Source organism: Oncorhynchus kisutch, linkage group LG19, assembly GCF_002021735.2.
Source record: "Oncorhynchus kisutch isolate 150728-3 linkage group LG19, Okis_V2, whole genome shotgun sequence".
NCBI lineage: Eukaryota > Metazoa > Chordata > Actinopteri > Salmoniformes > Salmonidae > Oncorhynchus > Oncorhynchus kisutch.
Window position 1 is genome coordinate 30,539,962 of NC_034192.2, and position 23,393 is coordinate 30,563,354.

Genomic DNA, 23,393 nt, shown 5'->3' on the forward strand with positions numbered 1-23,393 from the left:
AATGTGATGAAAGCTGAAATAAATCATTCTCTCAACTATTATTCTGACATTTCACATTCTTAAAATAAAGTGGTGATCCTAACTGACCTAAGACAGGGAGTTTTTACTAGGATTAAATGTCAGGAATTGTGAAAAACGGAGTTTAAATGTATTTGGCTTAGATGTATGTATGTAAATTCCGAGTTCAACTGTATATCCGCCTCCACCGAAAAGTGAACAAAACAGCTTTCTCCAGGAGCCCCAGGATGACCAGATTAGTGAACAGCAACATTGTGATGTTCTTCATACTATGGACTCCTGTCAATGGCATCAACGTGCTGGCAGTGGCAGCTATATTGGTGAAAGATAATTATTATGATAAAGTTTTGTAAGGTCAGTTTGAGCATTGTTGGAGCTCTGATCAACAGCTGTGTGAATCCATTCCTCTATGCCTTCACCTCCAGAAACACCAGACAGCCAGAGGACAGTGTGACTCCGGAGTGACACAGTAGTCTCTCATCCACTGTAGATTTCCAGCCACTGTCTTATAGGAACTAATAAAACCTACTCCTTGATTTGAGATGTTTTTGTACTTAGTGTCCATACATCATTGATATTAGCATTTCTAACCTGATAATCAAAAAATGATGGATCTATTAATCCATTGTTTTTGTAAATATTCAAACCATATTTCAAATGAAGATACAAAGGTTAACTCTGACTTTATCAAACTATGTGATCTGGATTTTACTAGACAAGTCAGTTTAAGAACAAATTCTTATTTTCAATGACATCCTAAGAACAGTGGGTAACTGCCTTGTTCAGAGGTAGAATAACAGATGTTTACCTTGTCAACTCGAAGATTATGATCTTACAACCTTCCGGTTACTAGTCCAAGGATCTAACCACTATGCCACCTGCCACCCCAGATGCCAAGTGGGTCAGTGTTTATCTGATTGTACTTGCAAGTGTTTGCCTGCTGTCTTTCTTTATAGCCATGCTATCTCACAAACCACAGGGGTTTTAGTCTGGACCCGCATGTGTGCAATGAGATAGAATTATAATGTATGACTCTGTAAGAGTTAATTGATTGTGTTTGTATATATTTCAGGTATACAGTACATCAATGTTCTTTCTGTGAATAGATGCAATATTTCATAACCACCCCTCTCTATTCATTATTATTCTGTCTATGATATTGATAATCAATCATTACAGAAAATCTTTGAAAATCTTGGTATTTTAGCCCATATTTATTGTTACTCGTGCATGGAATGGAGTAGGTAGATGTGTTTCCTAGCCAGACGTCCCTCACCTATACAGTAAGTGGTGTGAGGGCAGAGGGGAAGAGAGCTGCTCTGGACAATGAAGGTCATCCCTGCTCCCACGAACATGGTCAGGTTGCCCGTAGGCCAATTTGCATGGCGTTCATAGTTTAGTTTCAACATTTTGCAATCTATCTCCATCGGGCACCCACCTGTGTTGATGACCTTCTAGATAAAATTTGCCTCTTGACCTTGATCAGCTTGAACAGGAGAACCAAGCAGGAGCAGAGCAGGGCCAGGTAGCCCATACTTCGCTCATACTTCAAGTTATCCGTCTGATGCTTTGTACATGCACTGCTGCCATCTTGTGGACACCACCGGAATTACAACCAGAGTGATGGCTAGAAGTGGGACCTTTCTGTTGTTATATTCTCCTACATTCAATTCACATTTCCACAAACTTCAAAGTGTTTCCTTTCAATTGTTGAGACTGTGATGTGGTTAGACAGATGGTCTGGGGGTGACAATGATGACAGCGATGACAGTGAGGAGGTGACAGTTTTGAGACAGTGATGGTGTTGACAGAGGTCAGTACCATAACTAGATTGGTGTGGCACCAGTACTTCACCAGGCTCCTGTTCCTCATGCTCTCATCTCCCATGGTGATGGCGGTGATCACATGCTATCCAACTGACGGAGAGAGGGGAGAGAATGGATGTTTATGACAGGTATTCATTAGGTATTTGTATTGACTGTTTTAATGCTTAATACCGGTATGATGAGTTTAGCTTAGGGGCAACCTCTCCACTCTGTATGTTGAAGCTGGTGACCACGATGTGGGCCAAGTGGGTCATCAGCCCTGTAGCCACCTCCATCGGCAGCAGCACCAGCACAGACAGACAGTTGAAACAGTAGTGGGTGGTAGCCCCAGCAAACACCTTGAACACAGAGACATAGCCAAGTTGTTTGTTGTATGTTTGATCTCTTTACATCTGTCTAATCCCTTGTCATGGGTACTTGTACTGATTACTTCTGATAAGCTACCCTTTTAGTTATTTTTAATGTTGGAATGTGTAATCTATCCTTATACTGTATATTCCTTGTTATGCATTGTACTTATGAAAGAGTCCATTTCACCCCTAAATAGACAATAAAGTGTTTTGATCTTTGAGTTCTGAGCATAAAGGTAATTGTCATGACAATGCCATCTGTGTAGTGCTTATGTCACGTTCTGACCTTAGTTCCTTTGTTTTGTCTTTTGTTTTAGTATGGTCAGGGCGTGAGTTGTGTGAGTTGTCTATGTTAATTTGTCTATGATTTTCTATTTCTGTGTTTGGCCTGGTATGGTTCTCAATCAGAGGAAGCTGTCAATCGTTGTCCCTGATTGAGAACCATATTTAGGTAGCCTGTTTTCCATTGTGTTTTGTGGGTGGTTGTTTCCTGTTTAGTGTTTTTGTTTCACCTTTCAGGACTGTCTATTTGTCGGGTTTGTTGTTTTGTCTAGTGTTGCATATTTCATTAAATAATATGAACACTTATCACGCTGCACCTTGGTCCTCTTCTCAATTCCCCAGACGACAAGCATTACAGCTTAATGTGAAAAGGTTAGTGATATGTGTTCAATGACTTGGGAAAATGTCATTGCTGCTGTTGATAGGCTCATATGTGATTAGATAAAGTTATACATTAAGTATGACAGCATATAGACTGAATTACAGAGGAGTAAAGTATTCCCCTCCTTCCCTCCATCCCCTCTCCTCTCCTTTCCCCTCCTTCCCTCCATCCCCTCTCCTCTGCTTTCCCCTCTCCTCTGCTTTCCCCTCCTTCCCTCCATCCCCTCTCCTCTGCTTTCCCCTCCTTCCCTCCATCCCCTCTCCTCTCCTTTCCCCTCCTTCCCTCCATCCCCTCTCCTCTGCTTTCCCCTCCTTCCCTCCCTCTCCTCTGCTTTCCCCTCCTTCCCTCCCTCTCCTCTGCTTTCCCCTTCTTCCCTCCGTCCCCTCTCCTTTCCCCTCCTTCCCTCCGTCCCCTCTCCTTTCCCCTCCTTCCCTCCGTCCCCTCTCCTTTCCCCTCCTTCCCTCCGTCCCCTCTCCTCTCCTTTCCCCTCCTTCCCTCCCTCTCCTCTCCTTTCCCCTCCTTCCCTCCCTCTCCTCTGCTTTCCCCTCCATCCCCCCTCCGTCCCCTCTCCTTTCCCCTCCTTCCCTCCGTCCCCTCTCCTCTGCTTTCCCCTCCTTCCCGCAAACACACAGACACACACATGCACACGCACACACATACACACACACAAACTATAATGATTGACTTCTCAAAGTTACATGATTATGGTAACGCATGGGCTTCAGAATTATCAAACCTGACCCTTCATATTTCAAAGTGGTTTCATGCTTAAAAAAATAAATAAATATGATGGCAATTTGCAAGTGAGTGGAAGTATCTTAGGTTTTTAACTGAAGAGCTGGTTTTATTGTTGCTGGGCCCTCCCAAGATAACGACAAACTGATTCATATGTAGATGACCCTTTGAGCATTTAGGCACAACACATACACACACACACACACACACACTCACAGCTCCCACAGACTGCTGGGCGGTAGTAGGGTCATTCCATGAAATGAGTGCCTTTTGTATCCCTTTGATATTTTATGTAGAAATTGTGCACAAATATTGCGTTAAAACAATGTTATATTAAATGAAGTGCCTTAATATGAATAAAGACTTGTTAAAGTTCCCTCTGTGCTACCTCTGGGGCTTCTAGGAATATTTTAACCCAGTTAACTCCAACATTTCTCTAAATTTTCACCACCATTGTAAACCCCTAGTTATATTGCTTTTCTATTTATTTAATATGATTAGTGATTCATTTGAAGGTCCCTCATTTTAAGGTCAACTCTGTTACGTGAACTGAACTCTCATTTAAATATCGTGAAAATATTCCTTTTAAAATATTCAAAAGAAACATTGAACATATTGTAGCCAAATTATAGTGTAAAAGCAGGTGAACTGGTTCTACTCGTTTTGGCCATTTCTGGTGTTTTTTTGGTGGAACGCTGAGCGGGTTGAGCATACCACGTCAACCCTGTTACCAATAGATATATAGGCTGGAAATGTTTGAAAAGTAGACATTTTTGTGAAGCTTACATTCATTTTCGCCTCCCTGTGGTACACAACAAGCTTACATTCCCCCTCTCACAAGTGGATTCACGATTTAAGAGGAAATTGTCAACCCTGTTACGGTCAACCCTGTTACTTTACTTGGCACTTAGGCCTACTATTGTCTTTTTTTTTTTTACTTAACCTATTGAGATGGGAAATCATGCTTGAGATGTTGAACGTGTGCTCTTCATGACCGAATGTTACAATTTGGTGAAACAACTGTTTTTTTTCCTACCAATATACACTACTCAAAAGGCACCCAATTGGTAGAATGACCCAGTAATTGCCCATAATTCCCCTCTCGTGTCCTCTCTGAGATTGGCTGCTGTGACAGAGACAGTCCTGGCATACTGATATGCCATGCCCTCTGGTCACATACACACAGTGAATGAGAGGTGTCTGTGGATAACCCCTATTAGCAGCAGACAGTTCATACACCTGAGACTCACTGTAACAAAGTGGTGTTGGAGGGCCAGTAGGAGTCAACCTTTCCTCTGATCTAAAAAAAAACAACATCCCAGTGCCCCAGGGCAGTGATTGGGGGCATTGCCCTGTGTAGGGTGCCGTCTTTCGGATGGGATGTTAAACAGGTGTCCTGACTCTCTGTTGTCACTAAAGATTTTAAAATATTTGTTATTTAATTAACCTTTATTTAACTAGGCAAGTCAGTTAATTAAGAACAAATTCATATTTACAATGATGGCCTACCCCAAGGCACTTATCGTAAGAATAGGGATGTTAACCCCGGTGTCCAGACTAAACTCCCAATCTGGCCCTCATACCATCACGGTCACCTAATTATCTCCAGCTTGCAATTGGCTCATTCATCCCCCCTCTCCCCTGTAACTATTCCCCAGGCCATTGCTGTAAATGAGAATGTGAACTCAGTCAACTTACCTGGTAAAATAAATATAATAATAATAACTAATCACTGACAATGAGAGGGGAGAATAGGTCAACCACTTTGTTTTAAATTCAAAAGCATGTTGTCGTGTTACGACCGTTGTCAGAATGAGACCAGAGCGCAGCGTGGAAAGTGTACATCTTTATTTAAAATGAACACCAAAAGATCAACGAACATAAAGTTCTGCAGGGCTATACAGCTACTGTGCAAAAACAAGATCCCACAAACTCAGGTGGGAGACAACGATAGACAGCTGCCTCTGATTGGGAACCATACCTGGCCAACAAAGAAATAGAAAACTAGAATTCCCACCCAAATCACACCCTGACCTAACCAAATAGAGAAATAAACAGGCTCTCTAAGGTAAGGGCGTCACATATCGCTTGTCCCTTTGATGCTATTCAGTCAATTGTTCAGATTTACAAGCCATGTTTTCACTCTCATTCAGACACTGAGAAGAAGAGAACCACTCACACACATAATGATGGAGGTGGATGTGGAGGAGCTCTGGACAGGTACTGTGACCAGTATCTGCACCACCAGCCCGGCTAATGGGTTAGGCAGCACCACATTGTCCTTGAAGATGTCCCCCGCTATCTTACCTTCAGTAACAGAGTAACCTAGTTCAGAGTACTTACAGCATTTGACTTACAGTACCCTATCCAAAAAGTCGTGATTCAGTTTGTCATTACCTTGGGAATATCAGGTTCTATCTGTGCAAAGCACAGTTATGAGATATTGAGCATCACATTTTCACATCCCAGATCTCAGAACTGTTTTGTAGTAAAAGGTACCTAAAGTGCAGAGTAATACAAATGTCTCAGGATTTTAAATAGGGGTTGCCATCAGTTGAACCTTATGGTTCTGAAATGTCAATCTGGGTTCAACCATAAGGTTCTGACACTTCTGAATTATACATTTTTAAGAAAACCTTAGCTTTTTCAATACTGGTTCTCATTAAAGTCCAGTAGATCACTTCACCATTCCCTTTTTGCTTAAAAATATCTACGACACAAGATTCCAAATTAACCATGAATGAAAATAGAATTTTTTTAAATTAAATGTATACATTTATTGTGGTATTGAAATTGTAGTTTCTGATATTGTAAAAACTGTAGTTTGTATTTATTTTTTATTGGAATGTTCGTAGATAGTCAGAACACATCAGACAAACTGTTACCACTGAAGAATGATGTGACAAAAAAACAAAATGTACACCCCTTGGAGTCCCCCTAGGACCGAGTTGGGGAAACCCTGGTTTATGCCGATTGAGCATTACAAAAAAAAATCACTTAAAATATACTTTTAAAAAATCGAACTTCGCAGACATATGAAGAATCATATGAAGACCAATTATATGTAACTAACTTACTTTGACACATTCAGATAGAACCTTATAGTCCCATGGTCTCGTTGTTCTAATAGTATATATCAGTTTAGTTAGTCTAGTTTATACTATGTTTATATTATGTGTAGTATTATACAACAGCATTAGTCATAGTCATATACTGTAGTCAACAGGTTTCAACTGGTTTCCTCCTCATAGTTATCAAAATGGACGAGTCAGTTTATCTGACTAGACACGTCCAGAGAGGACAGACAGTGTAACCCATCCACTAGTTATGGTGGGACAGAGAATCAGTCATTACCTAATGAATAACTCATTAATAAACCCCTGGAGGGACAGCTGAGTGTAATCTACTCACCGCCAGCCAGCTGGAACACTGAACTCAGTGTGTCTAAAGAACAGATGAGGAGGAGGAGGAGAGGGTTCTTGGAGAAGTTGATGAAGAGTTCTCTCATTCTGCTAGGAATAAGCTCTATGTCTGGTACTATTAGTGGTGGCTGATCAAAACAAGCAGAGAGTAACACTACAGAGTCAGAGAACGAAAGAAAAAGAAAGAAAAAGATTGAAAGAACACATTATTACAATGTTTCTTCCTGTAGAACAAACCAAAATTTGACATTAATAAATTCTTTCATTTTCACCAGATAAGGAACCTTGAAGGACATCAGAAGGCTCTCTCCCACATTCAATCTACTACATGTTCCCTTGTATGAGAGTACTAGATGTTCTCTTGTAGGACCTAAATATAGTATCTCCGCATGCAGGGTGAAAATGTATCATAAAATTCTGTACCTGTATCTTCCCCTCCCTGGGTTTGGGGGAGGAGGTAGGAGAGGGAGTGTCATCCTTCTGGTGCCCCTCGCTGCTGCTTTTGAGGTCCAGAAGGGACCAAAGGAATGACGATCTGTCCTCCTTCCAGAGGTATTTGGGATGCAGGGAGGGGGGAGTGTCATGGGTCCGTACCCCTAAAAACACAGTTTATATTTCACTGAATTCAAACAATTATGTCTGAATTCAATGTTCAAGCCGAAGTTGTACTTATTTACAAAGTACCTTGAATCCACCGGGCACACTTTTTGATCTGACACAAAAATCACTGCTGGCATTGGTTAACGTTCTAGTTTCCTTAAGAACCCAAATGTTTCACACATTCTAATACCGTATGAGTTCTGAGTTAATTGCGAGGTGCATATGCCAATGTTACTCTCTAGCTTCAAGACAAAAATAATTAACACTAACTTTAATTCCAGACATTAAACTGCAGTACTGGCCACCTATCAGACAGTCATGGAACAGGGACAAACACTGGTCTTACATAACCCTATCTGCTTTCACTGTGTGCATCCCTTCGCCAGCTAGCAGGAGAGACAGACGCGATGGCGGCCAATTAAACGTGAACAAAGGCAGGCTGCGTTTTATTAATTGACAGCTGTCTTTGATGTAAGGGGTCAACAGTCCTCTGCTCCCTGGCAGCACAGGAGATACACTTGTTTTGTAGACATCATGCCTGTCAGTCAGATGAAGATAACATCAATGTCCTCAGAAATATCACTGTTCTCTGTTTCCCCCTCTAAACTCCAGCAGGAAAATAAGTTCCTGTACTAATGGTTGTCAAACAGTCTGTTGCCTTTCTTCAAACGTGTCTCGTTCTCTCTGTAGGTGAATGCTTTTTTTTTCATTTGTAAGCTGATGCTTTAGAGGGTTTTCAGACTGGGGGACACCTGCGAAGGCCACTAATGTGTTCTTAAAAGCCTAGTAAAAAAATGTTTTGTGATGGTAGCACTCTGATGTTCTGCGTTGTCTTTCTGGTTGGAATGTGCAAAATCGAGCTGTTCTGAGTGTGGTCATTTGTACCAACAGAGCTGAAAGTAAGAGTAGGCTAATACTGTATATAGATCTAGAGATATAACTGAGTGTAACTCTGAAATACTTTGTGTGTGTGTGTGTGTGTGTGTGTGTGTGTGTGTGTGTGTGTGTGTGTGTGTGTGTGTGTGTGTGTGTGTGTGTGTGTGTGTGTTGTGTGTATGTGTTTTGGTTGATGTCTTTTCAGAGAGATCGGTCAAAATTGTATGATGGGTTGATTTATTCCTGTGTCCAGTCGTTACATAGATATTTCGGAATATGAATGAATTCGGGTGTGATGCCCTTTTTTTTCTAGAAGAGTGCAAAGTAATGTTTATTTAGTTTGGGGGTGAGTTTCAGTTTTTCCATGGATAAAAAGACAGTCGAGCAGAGGACTTTTGGTTTAACTGAGAACTTGTATGCAAGCGTCCTGTGTGTAAAAACAGATTTTTATCTCTTCGATATCATTGTAAAGACACGTGCAAACACCTAAGTCTTTTTGCCTTGACATTTACTTTGCTTATTTAGTATCATGTATTCATGTACACTGTATTTGTTTGAGTGCTATTTTGTGACGAATAAACCTATTAGTTGATTTGAGTAAAATGCATTCCTTGTTTATAGAGCAACTATTTCACTGACTATATGTTCATAATTTAATATTTGTGAATTCTAAATTGTCGACTTATTTACACTGCACATAGCATATTCTTAGGTTGCACCTTGACATCCCTGATCTACTTGACTCAATACATTTATGCTAGAACATTGGATTGCCAGCATTTGTATCTAGCATCTTAATAATTGCTTAATTAACTGTGCAAGATAGACACATGTTCATTATAGTCACGCTGAGTCGTTGATGAAATGATTCGCTACCTTGCCAGATCCTCCAGAGACTCACAGGGCCTGTTGCATTTTTTTCACATGATAATGGAGTCAGATTGATGAATTCAGTTTTTCATTATTTAATACAATTCTTCCTGAACTGTATGTGTACCTCTATGAGAAATCTATGTAGGTTTTCTTGAAGCACAGAAAAAGCCCTTGAGCCAGATATGAATAATCAATCATTAAGCAACTGTCAACCAACTTCATGTTGGGTGACATGTTAATGTAGCCTTATTTATGAATGGATACATTGTATCATCATTTAAAATCTGTGCAAAGCATGTAATGTAGGAAGAATGGTTAGATAGCTTCAAAATGCAGGGATTACATGCATGGTCAGTAATCTGATGACCATTATCCTCAATATATAGACTTACTTTAGGGTTTATCATAATATGATACTATCATATCACCGCATCAATCTTACCTTATTTTGTCCCTTAGCTTTACTGTTCCTTTGATGAAGTGTCTACAAAGAAGATACTCTATATAAGGAAATCTTGATACCAGACATACTATTTAACAACTGACTGAGTTTAAAGTTTGAAAAGGGACACCACATTTCTTGTTGATTAACAGCTCACGTCATTTGGACTAACATCTTTGACCCAAAAAACAAAATTTGAGAACATCAATCACACCTAAACTGACATATTCAGGATAGTAGTTTCTATTAAATTGACCCATCTAAGTTTCTATCATGATTAGGCTGAGGTGTTTGTTCAAAAGGTCATCATTTAATTTTGGCCTCTCTGAGTGTAGATTAGAAACTGCATAAGATGAAGGTGTTTGTATTTGATTAATAACTCATGTTATTTGCTTCTTAAAAGCAGCAGGGGAAATATGACATCTAGTGGTTCGAAAATTGGAATAGTATAGTATTCTCCAGTACTGCCTGTCCTCGGTGTAATTCAAGCTAATGTTTTCTCCACATTATGAATATAGGAGGCACAATGTATTTCTCACAAACAGTATTGTTGACCAGAGAAGACTGTGCTTTAATCAGAAATGGAATAGGTAGGCCAACTGAAGAGGCTCTGAACACACATGCACACAGTGGCACACACAAACTGAGTGAGTGAGTGAGTGAGTGAGTGAGTGAGAGAGTGAGAGAACACTCAGGACTTTCCGTAAGGCTCCTTGGGTAAAAGCCTTGAGACAGAGAGTAGTCGAAAGTTAATTATTGCTCTTTGCATAGGACTTTCGTATCAGCAGTATTTTCTCCCAGATCTGTTGAACCCAGACAAATAATGCCTGACAAACAAGAGAGCAACTGAGTTCAGTGTTCACATTCCTCCTCAGGGACGGACCACATGGGAAAGACAACCTGGGAATATGCTGGAATAGATACAGTATTTGTAATTCTTCAGCTGGTGTTGAAAAGAGATTAACGTGGAGGTAATAGCAGGTTAGAGACCAATCCTGGATTTTAGCACCACACCCCTGCACGCACACGCGCACACATACACGCACTGAGAGCAGTGTCTGGCAAAGGTCCAGGATCCCCTGGTAAAACTCTGGTAATGATGCTAATTCAGGCCAGCTGTGCCAGCACCAGGGCATTGTCTCTGTTGCCACTACTGCTGCCAGTGCTGCCCAGCATGGCACAGGGAGAAAAAACAGGAACACCGGGCCAGCCTTAATGCATGCCAGCAAAAATACTGTTGCCTTGAAACATGACAGTGTAACACTAAAAACAAAACCAAGCTGACAGTGAAATATGCAGTACCAGGCCTTCCGAATGGCGCAGCGGTCTAAGGCACTGCATCACAGTGCTAAGGCGTCACTACAGACCCGGGTTTGATCCCAGGCGGTGTCACGACTGGCTGTTACAACCGGCCGCCCACAATAGGCCCTGCGTCATCAGGGTTAGGGGAGGGTTTGGCCGAGGTGCTTTACTTGGCTCATTGTGCTGTAGCAACTCCTTGTGGCAGGCCGAGTGCCTGAAGGCTGACTTTGGTTGTCAGTTGAACGGTGTTTCCTCCGACACATTGGTGCAGCTGGCTTCCGGGTTAGGAGGGCAGGTGTTAAGAAGCGTGGTTTTGTAGGACGCATGACTTGACTTGACCTTTTCCTCTCCCGAGCTCGTTGTGGAGTTGCAGCAATGAGACAAGATTGCAACTGATATCACGATATTGGGGAGAAAAAAGGGGTAAAATACAAACAAACAAAAAATATAATACACTTTCCCCTTTTGAACTTTCCCTCCCTCCTCATAAACCATGATGTTGACTACCACATATTTTCCCTCAGAAATGTCTATGTCCCAGTTCCTATATATTCTCAGCACTTTGACAAATTCTAAATGAAAATGTAGAGATGGGTCCACTCAACAGCACTGCTTTATTGTGAAGAATGCACATTCAGTTTGGTATGTACAGATAACTCACAGTACAATGATACAGGATCACCACATGTGCCCATTTCTTGTGTTCTTGTTGTCATTGTGTGTGTGTCTGTAGGCAGATCGCTGCAGATTGACTTCAAAATGATCACTATTACTAACAAGTAGGCTTGGGTTTTGCTACAGCAGTGCGGACATAATCCCATGAGACATAATGGACATAATCCCATGACCCTGAATCCGAATGCTACATGTTATCTCCCAGTGGTAGAAACACATTTTAAATGTTTTGTTTTAAACCTATCCCAAATCCTAACCCTTAACTTAACCATTCAGAATTAATGTCTAACCTTAATATCTTCACCCTATCCAAAATGTTAACCCTTACCTTAAATTTGATGCTGAACAGGAGTCAACACATGGTGTCAAAAACACTTCGAAATTTGACGTTTGGCGCAGAGTCTAAATGTTATGCTTGGAGAAACGTGGATAAACGTCAGAATCTGAAGTCAAATTGGTTAAATCGTGAGATCTTGTTGGTGTATGTTTCTCTCTGACTGATCACATGACTTTTCACCAACTCAGTTTATCAATTCAGTGTTTGCATTTTTCAATGTGTGTAGGTATGTGACTGTGTGTGTGTGTATGTGAGTCTATGTGTGTGTACAGTATGTGTTCATGTTTAATGAGCAGATGGAAGGTTCATGGCCTTATTTCCCTTAGGGACCCCAGCCGTCATCACTTCAGCTCCTCTGTGGAGGACGAGGGAGTCTCAGAACCTTCTGGGCCTTCCTGAAAGGTGCAAACACAGTTTGTGACATCGCAGTGAAAAGCAATTTACACACACAAAATGAACTGTGTATTAGTTGCTATTAATTCTGATAATCCCGTTAGTGGAAAAAAGGAGTCCAAAGCACGCACACATGCACACGCACAAACACACACACCTTGACTTTGTCCAGGTCAGGCCCACCGGGAAGGGATTTCTGTGATGAAAGCTGTGAGGAGAAATTTGGAACGGAGAGATTAGGCTAGAGATGAGTCACAGGAAGAAGTACAGAATGATGAAAAAGTGAATAGAGGTCATGTAAGGCACAGCGAGGTGGCTGCTCACCCTCTTGGTGTGCTGGATCTCATCGGTGGATTTGGACCTGCTCTTCATCTGTTTCTGGGGGGAGGTGGTGGTGGGGCACTAGACACAAAACACAGAGAGATGGTGTCAATCACAGCTACGCCAGACAGCATACCCTAGGGGCAGTGGTTCTTCGGGAATGGGGATTTGGATGGTATGTTCAAATCCTGGATGGTTTGTGCTTGTACTGCTGTTTTGTCACCACTAGCTAAGAGGTGGGACTCACTTCATTGATTTTCTGATCCATGGTTGGGCTGTCTTTACTGAGGTTCACAGTGATGACAAAGCTGGTGTTGAGGTTGCAGCTGTACACAAATGATCACGCTCTTTTTGTCAATCTGAGGAGGATAAGAGAAGAGTAGCTCATTAGTTCATGCAGTGATCGTCAAAGTCCAGCTGGTGGCGACACTGACCAAGGGAGAGCATTACTCCTTTGCACCTTATTTGGATCTGATTGCTTGTGAGGGTGACAAGTGCTTGGCCCCATTGAAGTATAAAAAACTATATACCAAAATTATTTTATGAAAATTTAATTTGTCCCTACTGCTATTAGCCAATACAAATGCATTGAATAAAATATTCACTACATGGAACAACAGATAATCCCCCCTAAAAACTCGAAAGGAAGCTTGTTCTGAAATGTCTGTCCTATTTCTGAGAGATATAAGAAATATCAGGAAATGTTTGACGAGTCTTGTGAGGCGTGTGGGCGTCCAAGAGAAACCCACATGTACATGTTCGAGAGAGTCACACCTTTCCACAGAGGGGTCATATTAGTGTGTAGCCCAAACTGTTCGGACGCTACAGACATAAAATGGCAAATCGGCTGTACCTACTTTAGACGAGTCCCAAGAGTCGTAGAGCAAAACGGAGAACACCATCGTGTTCGTGAGAGTTTCAACTCACCTTAGAGGGGTCATAGAAAACCAAACCATTCGGACCCTACAGACGATTTTTTTGAGATAATCGATTTTCGGGATGTGCCATGGTCTGACAAACACCGCTCTAGCTCTGTCACCTTTCACCTCAGCGGATGTGGTGGATTGAGACGCATCCAATGCGTCTAGCTTCAACTTTATGGAAATGCTTGTATTATGCTAATTAGACATCGGCTCTAGGTTGTTTAATAGACCCTGATGTTTAAAAGTAATCCAGAACACTGAATATAAATGTCCTCCAAAAGAGGAACAATGTATATTAACAGCATACATCATATTGTATGTACAGTACATGCAATCTCTCCCTCACCAGGACTGAGTGTTCTGTGGTAGTCTGTCATTCCTTCTGAGGGAAATGACCTAGATGTGGTTGATTTGAGGCCTAGCTGACTGGACTTTCCCTCTCCTCTTCTCCTTATCCCTCCGTTCCAGTGCCTATCTCTCTATTTGGGAATAATTTGTTCCCTGTGTTATAGAAGTGCTATTATAAACGAGGGCCTGTAGAATAAGGGTCTGTAGACTAGAGTGTCTCATGTGTGTGTTGCCCCAGTGGAACACCCTGTGGCTCAGAGAAAACACTTCCCATCGATTAGTCCACATGACTGACTCAATGACAGCCAAGGTGACACATCCGAATAGGACACTTAGATGTGTTTATTACCCTCACACAAAATCATGGACACACATACACACACACACACACACACACACATTTATGGCAGGCCACATACACACATATCATAACTCACATAACCACACACACACACACACAGCAAGAGGTATGTCCCCTTACACAGATTTCTGCAATGGTAGGAAAAATCACGCTGGCTGCAACTCTCTCTATTTCTCTCCTTTCACTATCCTTGTTTCATCCCTCCATCATAATGATTTAGAGACGGGACGAAAGGGCAGCTCTCACAGAATAGGGTTAAAAGGCGGTAGAAATTAGGATTAATAATCCTTGGGTGAGTTATGATGTGAACTGGTGTGTTATGTAATGTATTAGTCTCCCAGTAACAGGCCGACCCCTAATTTTGGCTTGGTGTCCGAGTTTTGCAGGCTTAAAATGTAGGGTCATCATATGAAATTAATTTTCTCACTGAGAGTAGAACGTGATGAGAGGCTCTGTGTGATGAGAGAGAGAGAGAGAGAGAGAGAGAGAGAGAGAGAGAGAGAGAGAGAGAGAGAGAGAGAGAGAGAGAGAGAGAGAGAGAGAGAGAGAGAGAGAGAGAGAGAGAGAGAGAGAGAGAGAGAGAGAGAGAGAGAGAGAGAGAGAGAGAGAGAGAGAGAGAGAGAGAGAGAGAGAGAGAGAGAGAGAGAGAGTTCCCTCAATCTGGAACGGCTGTACGGTATGTCACCACCTGCTGTTCTAGCTGATGAAATCATTAACATGCTGCTAACTATTTAACACAGGGATGATGTCACAGGCACTGAGCAGATACCTTTTAGTGCAGTGAGCTGACCTAATCCCAAAATGATTGAAATAATCATATGGCCTTTTCAAACTCAATAGTCGACCACACATCCTTCCAATAGCAACACTGGGCACGCATCCTCCATAAATAAGCACCTGTCAGAGGCACATAATCACTTGAGATCATTTTTGCCCCAGCCAACCTCCTATGGGGTGCCATTTGCTTACAGTGTTAGAGTGGGCAGAAAGCCCCACAGTTCTGTCTCCGACTGTCACTGATGTGGTTCCAATCGCCTATTAAGTTTTTCTCCCATTAAATGGACAACTCATACCCTATAAACAGGCAGAAACTTGGAGGGCGAAGTAAAGCCTAGCCACCTAACTAGCATATGTGCTAGTGACAATTATATCACAGAGAAGAGGTAGGAAACACATACACCAGTGGCGGTCAATGCCATGAGCATGGCCTTATTTCTATTACAGCATATTGGATGACTGTCATGTCATCATTTATAGTCCATTCACTCAGCTCAATGTAACATCGATAGGTTTAGGCTACTACATGATACTATAATTTCCCCAATACCCATCATGAGGTTACTACAACCTAGCCTATGAATGAAGCTTTACAATGTAGGTTCACAGGTCTAAGAAATTTTTTTACACTCTTCAATACACTATTGACTGCATCAAGCTGATCTAGGTTGTAATCATTAGTCCAACAGTTGCAAACGAGAGTTTATATTGGACACATTCAGATATGTTTAACCCCGTTTCGTTCCTTTTGCTTCCATTTAAAATACATTTTTCAACAGAATCGGCGAAATGAATATCACACGCAAACACAGTTCACTTTAATAGCAGCCACATATAAACAGCATGATCACTTTGCTCGTTGTAGAATTCCTTCTCTCATCTACGAGCTCTTTTCCTCTCACCTTTTCCCTTCGCTTATGGTCTTAAGTGCACAACACGTCAGCTGTATGTGACCAGGCAAAAAAGACTTTCCAAGCCAAACCTTCACATCATAACCACTACACACAGCCGACATCGTTGTCATCATATTAGCTGATGTCAAAGTCAACATAACTACTAGAACTAAAGCGTTAGTAAACCTGCATCAATCATGCAGTAAAGCAAGTCGTTTAGCAGTTACACTGGCGGACCCCGATGGCAATAAATGAATTAAACCAAAAGCTTACCTTGACTTGGAAGAGTTCCAATGTTAGATAGCCATAGCCAGCTAGCTAACTGTAGTAACCTGGTACATTTATGTTAAGTATTATGTTTACCAATAGATAGCAGTATTGACTCAATACAGGGTTTGCGTTCCACTATCCGTAGCCTTTAAAATGTCTGCCATATAACCGTGCTCGGAAATGCCTCAGGTAGCTTACGCCAGGTGCATTCCAGTAATGTTATTCTAAATTACAATTAAATATTAAAAGGTACTTACGTGTCCGGTGTCATCAATCTAAGAAGCATCCCAGGTCAATATATATTTGCAGTGGTGTAAAGTACTAGAGTAAAAATAATTGAAAATACAAATTAAGTAGTTTCTGGGGGGTATCTGTACTTTACTTATATTTTTGACTACTTTTACTTTTACCTAACTACATTGCTAAAGAAAATTATGTACTTTTTACTCCATACATTTTCCCTAACACCCAAAAGTACTCGTTCAATTTTGAATGGTTACCAGGACAGGAAAAGTGTCTAATTCACACAATTATCAAGAGAACATCCCTGGTCATCCCTACTGCGTCTGATCTGGCGGACTTACTAAACACTCTTTATTTGTAACCTATGTGTGACTGTTGGAGCGTGCCCCTGGCTATCCGTAAATTTAAAAAACAAGAATATGGTGAAATCATTTATACTTTTACATTTGATACTTAAGTATATTTCAGCAATGACATTTACTTTTGATACTTAAGTATATCAAATACCAAATATTTTTAGATTTTTACTCAAGTAGGATTTTACTGGGTGACTTTTACTTGAGTCATTTTCTGTTAATTAAGGTATCTTTACTTTTACTCAAGTATGACAATTGGGTACTTTTTTCCACCGCTGCATATTTGGTGATGAGGATGACTATGGATGACCGGGTTGGATTTGTTTGCCACGAATGACGTGCAACGCTGGATGTGAGACTCTAGTGAGCGGTGGAAGAGACTGAAAGATTGATTCCCTTGATACGGGGAGGACAAATTAATGACTTTGAGAGGGGAGAGAACAATATGCTCACTGCCACCATTTGATCCTAAAAATCAGGAACAGTTCTTTGCCGCTAATAAAATAACTGATGACGCTATACACAAATCCATTCTCATAAACGTTTCCGGCGCACAGACATACAGTTTGATGAGAAATCTGCTGAGCCCAGATACAACAGGAGACAAGTCATTTATAGATATGGTCGATCTATTAAAAGATCACTTCAAACCCAGTGAAATAGTGCAACGATTCAAGTTTAATTCAGGCATGAGAAAACCTACCGAATCGATGCGGGAATATATGGCTGAGTTGAGAAAACTAGCACTGGACCGTAACTATGGGAATACATTATCGCAAATGCTACACGATCGGCTGGTGTGTGTGCCTCAGAGAGATTGTTATCGCTGCAAAGGCAAACACGCAGCGTTTGACTGTAAATTAAAACATGAAAAGTGTTATTGCGTGCGGGATAATAGGACACTTTGGGAGGGAGGGCCGCAATAATAAAAAAGGAACGGGCTACAGAAAAGAAAACAGACAGAAGAAAAACTAATACCCAGCGATGCTCTAACTACGGCTCAAATCAAGTTACAGAAAGTGAAAGTGGGTGTCTCAGACGAAGAGCAAGCGTTCTCAGTGTACAGTGAGCTGGAGGCCAATACAGTATGAAAAAAGTAAAGCATTTCATTGTGGAAATGGGAATAAATGTGGAAATCCATGGGAATAAATGGATTTAAGGTACTGTTTGAAATAGACACATGATGTAGTATCACATTGATGAACAGGTCCCAATTAAATGAGTTATGTGCCTAAACTGAGAGACACCCCCAATAAACTCAAAATGTACACAGGGGAGGAAATCACTGTGATTGGAGTTGCTGATGTTCAAGTGCCTCTCTTAGTAGTGGAAGATACTGGCCCCAGCTTACTAGGGAGAGAGAGGGTGGTTGGAGGAAATAAATTGAACTGGGCTGAAATCACAATCATCTCCACAGAGACATTGACATTGCAGCAGTTGCTACTCCCAAATTCTATAGGCCAAGATCAGTTCCATATGACATGAAGCCTAAAGTGGATGTGGAAATTGACAGACTTAGCAGAGGATATAATTGTTCCTGTCAAGTACTCTGATTGGGCAGCACCAGTTGTTCCCATACTGTTCCCATACTCAAACCAGAGGGTGCGGCCTTTGCACATCACGTCAATGATATCATGTCACCGTGTGGGACTGTGGGTCAATTAACCTTGTCGGAGTGGGCTCCCTGATTCTAGTTTGTGAGCAAGGCAGGCTGCTGCCTGGAAAGGTCTCCCACACAGAAGTATGCAATTAGTCAAATCAGTCACACTACGAAATTCTACCAAATAAACCATAATGTATTCATAATACTGTGAACATATAGTTTCACAGAAATCATTAAGAATAATATAAAAGCAGTCTGCACACAGTCTTGACTCTTGGTTGACAGTGTTGGGGGATGGATAATGTATTGATGCTCGAGTGACAAATCAACAAAAAAAATTATATTTGTCTTTGTTACTTCTTTTTGATATTTATGAGTCTTATTTTTGTATTGTATTTATATAGTTTTAAATGTTATGATTATTTATTTGTGTTGTTCCAAATGTCTGAATAAAAATAAATGTTGTTTTTTTGTTGGGGGGGAGCTGAAGGGGGGGTTCACCCAGGGAGCCATACAAGCTAGAACCGCCACTGACCGGAGGGCAACAGTGGGTCACCTGGGTCACAAGGGTCACAAGGTGGATGCCAAGTGGTTACACACTGGCAAAGCTAAAGTGAGGGCTGTCGTGGAAGCTCCAGCTCTGACAAGCATTACAGAGCTGAACTAGTACAATCGCTTCCTCCGTAACATCTCTACCCTCTTAGCTCCACTACATCAACTGTTAAGGAAGGATGTGGCCTGGAAATGGTCAGGAAGGAGTTTTTGCTAAAAGGACTGGCTGTCACATTCGGAATACATAGATTCCACAAGTGTTTATACGGTAAAACATTCGCTATTGTGACCAACCATAAGCCTCTGATCGCTCTGTTCCATGAACAAAAGCCAGTACCACAAACGGTCTCTCCAAGAGTTCAGCATTGGTCTGTGTGACTCAGGGCCTACGAGTACAGAATTACCTACAAGCCAGGTAGATACCATAGGAATGCTGATGCACTGAGTAGGCTGCCCGTTCCTGAAATCATCACTCAGGAAGGAGAAAATGACCAAGTCTTGATGATCAATTTGTTGGATGAAGCACCGGTGAACACAGCACTAATCAGGCAAAGGATGTGATGCTATCACAAGTGCAGGAATTTATCCTTGAAGGATGGCCTACTACGCTCGCTGCTTGGCCTTGAGTGTTCGAGATGGGTACATTTTGTGGGGTTCAAGAGTAGTTATCCCAACACAAGGGCGGGGTATGCTACTGAAGTTGTTGCACCAGTCTCATTCAGGTACGTCGAGAATGAAAGGCCTAGCGAGGTCATACGTCTGGTGGCCAAAGATGGACCAGGATGATCCCCCCCCTAAAACAGACAATCCCCCCTAAAAACTCTAAAGGAAGCTTGTTCTGAAATGTCTGTCCTCTATCTGAGAGATATAAGAAAGATCAGGAAATGTTTGCTATTTTTTTCTATGTATTTAACCCCTTATTTTGGCACTAAACAGTCTCCATATATACAGTACTTCCATTCATTTTTTTCCAACTGGTACTGCAGAACCTTCCGACGAGTCTTGTGAGGCCTGTGGGTGTCCAAGAGAAATCCACATGTACATGTTCGAGAGAGCCACACCTTTCCACAGAGGGGTCATATTAGTGTGTAGCCCAAACTGTTCGGACGCTACAGACATAAAATGGCAAATCGGCTGTACCTACTTTAGACGAGTCCCAAGAGTCGTAGAGCAAATCGGAGAACACCATCGTGTTCGTGAGAGTTTCAACTCACCTTAGAGGGGTCATAGAAAGCCAAACCATTTGGACCCTACAGACGATTTTATGAGATAATCGATTTTCGGGATGTGCCATGGTCTGACAAACACCGCTCTAGCTCTGTCACCTTTCACCTCAGATGCAGAAGTGCGACATCGGCGGATGCGGTGGATTGAGACGCAACTTTATGGAAATGTTTGTATTATGCTAATTAGACATCGACTCTAGGTGGTTTAATAGACCCTGATGTTTAAAAGTAATCCAGAACACTGAATATAAATGTCCTCCAAAAGAGGAACAATGTATATTAACAGCATTGATGGACCAGGATGTGGAAAATGAGGTTAGCCTGTGTGCAGATTGTCAGAGTAACAGGACATCACCCCCTAACGTGCCATTACATCCATGAGAATGGGGGGGTGAGGGGATGAGGAAGATTCAAGGGTACGGCATTGAAACAAAAGTGTCAAAATTCTACAGGATCACTACTCAAGCTACAACTGGGTTGTCACCTGCAGAAATGCTGATGTCAAGGAGGTAAAGGTCAACCTTGGATCTCGTCAAGACAGAACTGAAAGTGAAAATACAACAAAAGCAATGGAATCCAAAACAGAATCATGACAACAGAGCCAAACTCAGAACTTTCTCACCTGGAGTTGATGTCTACACATTAAACTATGGATTTAGTCTCAAATGGATTCCAACTACAATTGAGGATTGCTCAGGACCAGTGTCATATACTGTAATCATTGGAATTGCACAGACTAAGGAGATACGTGGATCAGATCTGAGCTCGAATTCCAGTTTGATCCGTGGACTTGGATCAATGCTTAAACAAGCAGGACAGGACATTGGAATGTTCCCCAGAGTTGCAGTTGGGTAAACAACCTGAGAACACCTGTAAAGTCTCCACAAAAGGACTTTGTTTCACCATCAGGTGGTGAAATACTGGTGGCACCAGCTACACCACCTTTGAGACGCTCTATTAGAGAGAGATGTCCGCCAGACTATTTCAGATCCTAAGGAAGATCATCTTCGTACATGTCCTGAAAAAATATATTAAAAATGATGTGATTATGAAAAAATCCTAAATGTTTAGTTGGCAGCCTAGCTCAGAAAGGAATTAAGTTGGGTTATTAAATCAAATCAAATCTAAGTTTATTTGGCACGTGCGCCGAATACAACCTTACAGTGAAATGCTTACTTAGAGGCTCTAACAAATAGTGCAAAAAAGGTATTAGGTGAACAATAGGTAAGTAAAGAAATTAAACGACAGTAAAAAGACAGGCTATGTACAGTAGACAGGCTATGTACAGTAGACAGGCTATGTACAGTAGACAGGCTATATACAGTAGACAGGCTATGTACAGTAGACAGGCTATATACAGTAGACAGGCTATATAGAGTAGCGAGGCTATAAAGGTAGCGAGGATACATACAGACACCGGTTAGTCATGGTGATTGAGGTAGTGTGTACATGTAGATATGGTTAAAGTGACTATGCATATATGATAAACAGAGAGTAGCAGTAGCGTAAAAGAGGGGGTGGTGGGTGGCGGGACACAATGCAGATTGCCCGTTTAGCCAATGTGCGGGAGCACTGCTTGGTCGGCCCAATTGAGTTATTATGTACATGAATGTATAGATAAAGTGACTATGCATATATGATAAACCGCGAGTAGCAGCGATGTATTAGCCTTAAAGGGGGAATCTACAGTAGTAACCTGGTATATTTATGCTAAGTATTATGTTTACCAAGATGGCAGTATTGACTCAAAACAGGGTTTGCTTTCCGCTATCCGTAGCCTTGTAAATCTTATCTTACTCCTGGTACATTCCAGTAATGTTATTCTAAGTTACAATTAAATACTAAAACGTACTGACATGTCCGGTGTCATCAATCTAAGAAGCATCCAAAGATACTACACTGACATAGCATCACTCTCTGTTTGAGCTGGGTGTTTGAGTAGGCTAAACTAGCTAGCTGCATTCCCTAGCTAAGTAAGCAAAAGTAAAAAAATATATATAAAAAATACAACACAATCTCACTCTCTCTCTCGTCTCTTTCATTTTTTAATACATCTTTTTTTCCTAAACTTTTCAATTATTGTCTTTCTCTTTCAGTGAACTACTCATCACATTTAATGCACTGCAGTGCTAGCTAGCTGTACTATAATCATTCTCTGATCCTTTGTTTGGATGGACAACATGTCAGTTCATGCAGCAAGTGCTCTGATAGGTTGGAGGACGTCCTCCGGAAATTGTCATTATAATTGTAAGTCTACGAAAGCGGGGGAGAAACATGACCCTCCTAGGTTTTGTACTGAGGTCAATGTTCCCAGTGGACAGAAACGACCTATGTAGCCAGTGGAGGACGGAAACTATCTGTCCTCCGCCTACACCTTGATGCTACCATACAGACTGCTGTTGAGGCTACTGTAGACCTTCATTGCAAAACAATGTGTTTGAATCAATTATTTGGTGATCTGGACACCAATGTCATACGCACACACAAAATAGACGAAGCCAAGCAAGATACAGGTGAACATGAGACGATGGGAATGGAACAATCACACAACGTCACACTGAATAACACACCGATCCCAAAGACGTGTCCTATACAGTACACAATCACTGGTCATCAGCTTTACCACACTCAGCCATATCCATAGTCTCTACCCTCTACTAATCCCGAAACAGGGGCCAGTGCTGCCTCACTCTCCCTGGCATTGTCACAGCTCAGCCAAGCACATCTCATCTCATCTGAGCCTGAATCAGTTCCTTACATCATGCTTCCCCACCATCTTGCTCATTTCAGGTTTCCCATACAGAACATATCCTCTTTGCCCTTCACTGGCTGAGCACACTCCCTGCTGCTGTGTTGACCCCATAGTGATTCACTGACCAAGCATTTTACAAGCACTTGTTATCTAATGGATGGGTCTAGTTTTACACAACCCATGTATTCAAATGCATAGCCTAATGCCTGCTGGCACAATGAGTATCTCAGCACCCATTAACAAAGGATCGAGTTC

General features: G+C 41.6%; 2 long non-coding RNA genes across 2 annotated transcripts; both read right to left on the minus strand.

Moving 5' to 3' along the window:
* Positions 1-1,106: 1,106 nt before the first annotated feature.
* Positions 1,107-7,165, minus strand: LOC109910087 (uncharacterized). The gene is made up of 3 exons (XR_004204229.1): positions 7,005-7,165; positions 2,045-2,182; positions 1,107-1,934 (listed from the first exon to the last, which is right to left on the minus strand). It is a non-coding gene; the product is annotated as an uncharacterized LOC109910087 (long non-coding RNA).
* A 4,534-nt stretch (positions 7,166-11,699) lies between these two features.
* On the minus strand, positions 11,700-17,876 carry LOC109864638 (uncharacterized). The gene is made up of 5 exons (XR_002251469.2): positions 17,709-17,876; positions 13,082-13,193; positions 12,838-12,915; positions 12,671-12,721; positions 11,700-12,515 (listed from the first exon to the last, which is right to left on the minus strand). It is a non-coding gene; the product is annotated as an uncharacterized LOC109864638 (long non-coding RNA).
* Between the last annotated feature and the right edge of the window lie 5,517 nt (positions 17,877-23,393).